Source organism: Hemiscyllium ocellatum, unplaced genomic scaffold (assembly GCF_020745735.1).
Source record: "Hemiscyllium ocellatum isolate sHemOce1 unplaced genomic scaffold, sHemOce1.pat.X.cur. scaffold_144_pat_ctg1, whole genome shotgun sequence".
NCBI lineage: Eukaryota > Metazoa > Chordata > Chondrichthyes > Orectolobiformes > Hemiscylliidae > Hemiscyllium > Hemiscyllium ocellatum.
Genome location: NW_026867776.1, coordinates 802,484 through 808,483, shown reverse-complemented (window position 1 = coordinate 808,483; position 6,000 = coordinate 802,484). Strand labels below are relative to the sequence as shown.

Genomic DNA, 6,000 nt, shown 5'->3' with positions numbered 1-6,000 from the left:
GTATTTTTGCTCTGTTTAGTATTTTACTATTACGTTCACAGACCTTTTTGTAAATGAATTGTCCACTGTTGCCCGGCTCCTGACCATATTACAGAGGAGGTAGTACTGGATGTCTTCAATCGTAGCAAGGTGGATAAATCTCTGGGACCTGTTAAGGTGTATCCCAGAAATTTGTGGAAAGCTAGGAAAGTGATGGCAGTGCCCCTCCATAGATGTTTATATTGTCATTGGTGACTGAAGAGGTGCTGGAAGGCATGTGCCATTATTTAAAAAGGTGGTAAGGAAAGGCCAGGGAACAAGAAATCAGTGAGCCTGAAGTCAGTGGCAGGCAAGTTGTTGGAAGGGATTCTGAGGGACGGGATACACATGTATTGGGAAAGATGAGAAATGATGAGGGATAGTCAACATGGCTTTGTGTGCGAAATTCTCTCTCTTACTTGATTTTTTTTTGAAGATGTGACAAAGATGATTGAAGGCAGACTGTGGACGTTGTCTATATGGACATTGAACAAAGCAGACTGGTTAGTATGGTAAGATAACATGAAATGTTGGGAGAACTAGCCATTTGGATACAAAACTGGCTTAAAAGTAGGAGGCAGAGGGTGGTGAAAGACTGTTGCTTTGTGGACTGGAGGTCTGTGAGCAACAGTGTGCTGCAGAAATGGATATTGGGTCCTTAAATAATTGACTTGGATGTGAATATATGAGATATGGTCAGTAGGTTTACAGAAGACACCAAAATTGGAGGTGTAGTGGCCAATGAAGAAGAATAGTTCAGAATGCAACAGGATCTTGACCAGATGGGCCATTGGGGCGAGGAATGGCAGACTGGGTTCAATTTAGACAAATGTAAGCTGTTGGATTTTGGAAAGGCAAATCAGGGCAGGACTTATACACTTAATGGTAAAGTCCTTGGGAATGTTGCTGAACATAGAGACCATGGAGTGCAGGTTCATTGTTTCTTGAAAGTAGAGTCGCAAGTAGGCAGGCTAGTGAAGGTAATGTTTGGTATGCTTATTTATTGGTCAATGCATTGAGTGCAGACGCTGGGGCGTCAGATTGTGGCTGGACGGGACATTGATTAAGCCATTTCAGGAATTCTGTTTTAAGCTTGAAATTCCCTGTTCTGGAAAGGATGTTGTGAATCTTGAAAGAGTTCAGATAAGATTTACAAAGACTTTGCTAGGGTTGGAGGATTTGGGCTACAGGGAGAGGCTGAATAGGCTAGGGTTAATTTCCCTGGAGAGTCAAAGACTGAGAGGTGACTTCATGGAGATTTATAAAGTCATGAGGGACATGGATAAGGTGAACAGCCAGGGTCTTTTCCCCCAAGTTAGGTGGGTTCAAAACAAGATCACATGGGCTTAAGTTGAGATGGCAAAGATTTAAAACGGATCTAAGGGGCAAAGGTTTCAAGCTGTGTGTATGGAATGAGCTGTCAGATGATGTAGTGGAGGCTGATAAAATTACATTTGAAAGGCATCCGATTGGATACATGAATAGGAAGGGTTTCCAATGATACGGACCAATTACGGGCAAATGGGGCTCCATTTGTTGAGGATTCCTAGTTGGCATGGACAAATTGGACCAAAGGTCTGCTTCTGTGCTGTACATCTCTATGGCACTAATAAATGAAAATAAGTTGTGTTCCTCTTTTGTGGAGAGCTAGCAGAAGCACAGATAATTGTCCTTGGAGCTGAGAAGTGATTTTAACCAGGTGCAAATTTGTTTCTAGGATATTAAATTTGCAGAGAGAGGGGAAATGTTAACAATGTCACAATTTTAGTAACTATTTTCATGTAATTGGCAAGTAATATGTGAACATTATTTTATTCAGTAAGTTCTGAGCATCTGGAACAGTCTGAATGGCAGCTGGACAGACTCAGCAGTTATTCATAAACAGATTGGAATTTTACATTTTAAGGGAAGATTTGGGGGGCGATGGGCAAATAGGAAGGGAATTTGGACAGATGTGCAGCATCTCCGGAGGGAGAGAGTACAGCCCCAATGGGCTGAATAGCCCCCAGTCCCCGTGCTCTGTGACACTGCCCCATTGACTGTGAATATTGAAGCTCATCCGAGGGCAGAGAGAGGGAGGATCCCACCACTCACCTCACAACGGGCCCCGGATGATTGATGCCAGCGCAGGCCAATAGGGGGCAGAGGGCAGTACTGGAGGACCAGGTCGTACCAGTTTGTCCTCCAACCAATCGGAGTGAATGAGGGCATCCTCAAGGCTGGAACTAAAGGAAGGCACATATCACAGAGATTTGAGAAACTGGAGGACATGAGATAGGGAGCGTTCTGTGGCTGGTGAGGAATTATATAAATAAGGAAGAGTTGTGAGGCTGGATGAGGTGTCAGTGATCAGGAGCGTTGTGAGGATGGAGGAATTTAGAGTTAGTGAGAATTAGTCATAATGTTATACAGCAAGGAAACAGGCCCTTTGGTCCAACCAGTCCATGCCAACCATAATTCCAAACTGAACTAATTGTACCTGCCTCTGCTTGGTCCACATCCATCCAAATATTTCCTATTTATGTCCTTATCTGAATGTCTTTTAAATACTGTAATTGTATTCACAGCTACCACTTCCTCTGGAAGTTCATTCCACGTGTCTAAATTGGTTTTTTTTTAAACCCTAATGTCTTTTCTCAAATCTTTCTTATTTCTTCTCAAAATGAATGCACCCGAGTTTTGAATCCCCCTCTCCCCCGGCTATTCACCTTGTCTACACTCTTTCTGATTTTATAAACCTCGAATAAGGTCACCCCTCAACCTCGTGCACGCCAGTGAAAAAATTCCCAGCCTATCCAGCCTCTCCTTAGAACACAATCCCTCCATTCATGGCAACATGCTGGTAAATCTCTTCTGAACCTGCTCCAATTTAATAATATCCTTCCTATAACAGCACAAGGCCTCCCCAGTGTCCTGTACATCCTCAACATAACGTCCCAACTCCTGTACTCAAAGGTTTAAACAGTGAAGGCAAGCATGCTAAATACCTTCTTAACCATCTACATGTGACACAGACTTCAAAGTTGTGAAGCCCTCGGTCTCTCTGTTCCCATATCACTACTCAAGGCCCTACTTTTATTGAGTGTAAGTCCTGCCCTCATTTGTTTTGTCAGGATGTTATATTTTGCATTTATTCCAATCCAAAAAAATTGAGTATAAAGGCAGTAGGAGTATAATTAAGAGGGAGATCAGGAGGCAAAAAAGGGACGTGAGATAGCTTTGGCGAATAGGTTTAAGGATAATCTAAAGGGCATTTGTAATCATTGTGATCTCCTCTGGAGTAGAGATGACCTGCATAAGAAGGATGGATTGTACCTGAATTGGAAGGTGTCTAATATCAAGCAGGGAGATTTGTTAGATACTTGGGAGGCATTAAACCAGTGAGGGAGTGGGTGTAAATCCAAGAAGATAGTGAGAAAGGAGGTACAGTTCAGAAGTCAAATAGTCAAGGCAGGCAAGGGCAAGGCACAGAATGAAGTCAGACTCAGCAGTTGCACTGCATTTACCTCCACGCACGAGGTCTGACACAGAAGGCAGATGAGCTCAGGGTATGGTCTTGAACATGGCACTGGGATATTATCGCAATTTCAGAGGCATCACTCAGGGATGGGTAGGACTGGCAGCTTAATGTTCCAGGGTATAGATGCTATAGCAAGGATAGAAAGGGGGACAAGAGAGGAGGGGGGGTGGCATTTTTTATTCAGGATAGCATTATGTTTTTGCTGAGGGAGGATATTCCTGGGAGTACACCTAGTGAGGTTATTTAGGTGGAACTGGGAAATAAGAAAGGGATGATCACCTTATTGGTGTTTTCTGCATGGATTTCGTCTGGATCCTCTGGTTTCCTCCCACAGTCCAAAGATGTAGGTTGGATTATCCAGGCTGAATTACCCACAGTGTTCAGGGATGTGCAGGTTGGGTGGATTATCCAGGCTGAATTACCCACAGTGCTCGGGGATGTGCGGGTTGGGTGGCCCTGGGAAATGCAATGTTACAGGGGGACATTAGTATCTCTGCGTCAGTATCAATGTGTTGCGCTGAATGACCTGCTTCCACACTGTTGGGAGTCTCCGATAATTCTACTAGTTTTAAAATAGTTACAGAAAATAATAGACCAGATCTACAAGTTAAGGTTCTGAATTGGACAAAGTCCAATTTTGATGGCACAAGGCAAGAACTTTGGCCCCTCCAGCCTGCTCTGCCATTCAATAAGATCAGGGCTGATCTTTTCATGGCCTCAGCTCCACATTCCTGCTCTCTCACCATAACCCTTAATTCTTTCCCTGTTTACAAATCTACATTTTGCCTTAAAGGCATTCAAATGCTGCAGTCAGCAGGGAACGCCACAGATTCACAACCCTTTAGCTGAAGAAGCTCCTCCTGATCTCAGTCCTAAATCTGCTCCACCTTATTTTGAGGCTATCCTCTGTAGTTTGACCCGCCCTCAGTGGAAATAGCCTCCCTGTTTCTGTCTTATCTCCTCCCCTCATAATTTTATTTGTTTCCTCTCCAACCTTCCATTCTTCTAAATTACAATGACTATAGAACCAGGTTTCTCAATCTCTCCACATACACCACCCTCTCAACTCCCAACTCAAACTAGTGACCCTCCTCTGTACTCTCTCCAGTGCCAGTACATCCTTGCTCATATAAGGGGACCAATCCTGTACACAGTACTCCAGGTGTGGCCTCCCCAGCACCCTGTACAGCTGCAGCATAACCATCCCTCTAGCAATGAAGGACAATATTCCCTTCACTGCCTTAATTACCTGCTGTACCTGCAAACCAGCTTCCTGTGATTCATGCACAAGGGCACCCAGCTCCCTCTGCACATAACGGACTCATAACGGCACACAAACCAACAGCCACGCTCAGACAACAACTTCCTAGAACAAAGGAGCCAATACCCAACATGAGCAAAACTAATGTAGTTTATAAAATACCATGCAAGGACTGCACAAAACACTATATAGGACAAACAGGAAGACAGCTAACAATCCGCATCCATGAACACCAGCTATCCCTAGTAGCCACACACTCAGACAACAAGCAACATGAATTTGACTGGGAAAACACTACTATCATAGGGCAAGCCAGACAGAGAACAGCCAGGGAATTCCTAGAGGCATGGCATTCATCCACAAACTCCATCAACAAACACATCGACCTGGACCCAATATACCAACCACTACAGCGGACAGCTGAAACTGACACCCGGAAGCGGCAAGGACAGACCACTATAAATACCGGAAGGAACATCAAAGAAACGCTTCGCAGGAGGCTCCACAGCACTGATGATGTCTCCTAGCCAGGGGACGAAACGTTTGCAACTAAAACTTCCAGCTCGGCGAACAGAACCACTACAACAAGCACCCGAGCTACAAATCTTCGCACAAACTTTGAACATTTGTTAGAATATTATGTGCAGTTCAGACCTGCCTCCGATCAGAAGAGTGCTGTGAAACTTGAAATGTTTCAAAAAAGGATGCTTTTAGGATTTGAGGTTGGAGGCTGGGGCTGTTTTCCCTGGAGTGCCATAGGCTGAGCGGTGATGTTATGGAGGTTTATACTATCATGAGGGGCATGAATAGACTAAATTGTACAAGGTCTTTTCCCTGGAGTGGTGGTGTCCAGAAGTAGAGGGCATTGCTTTAGGGTGAGTGGATAAAATTTCAAAGGGGCCTAAAGGACAACTCTTTCCTGCAGTGGGTGGAATGAGCTGCCAGAGTAAGTGGTGGAGGCTAGTACAATTAAAACATGTTAAAGGCATCTAAATAGACACATGATATGATTAGGAAGCGGTTACAGGGCTATGGGCAAAATGGGAATGGATTAGGTTCGGATACCTGGTTGGCATGGATGAGTTAGACCGAAGGGTCTGTGTCGGTGATATACATCTCTGACTGTGGGATCATAACAGCTTATACTGTTCTGCTTCATCTCTGGGCTCCCTCATGACCACTTTGTCAATATCTAGCTTCC

General features: G+C 44.3%; 1 long non-coding RNA gene across 1 annotated transcript in view; it reads left to right on the top strand.

Annotated features, from left to right (window-relative positions):
- The first annotated feature begins 453 nt into the window (after nt 1–453).
- The window catches only part of LOC132809931 (uncharacterized), a 29,992-nt gene continuing 24,445 nt past the window's right edge, over nt 454–6,000 (top strand). The window contains exon 1 of the long non-coding RNA XR_009642636.1: nt 454–521. This is a non-coding gene — a long non-coding RNA (uncharacterized LOC132809931). The remainder of the gene's footprint in view (nt 522–6,000) is intronic.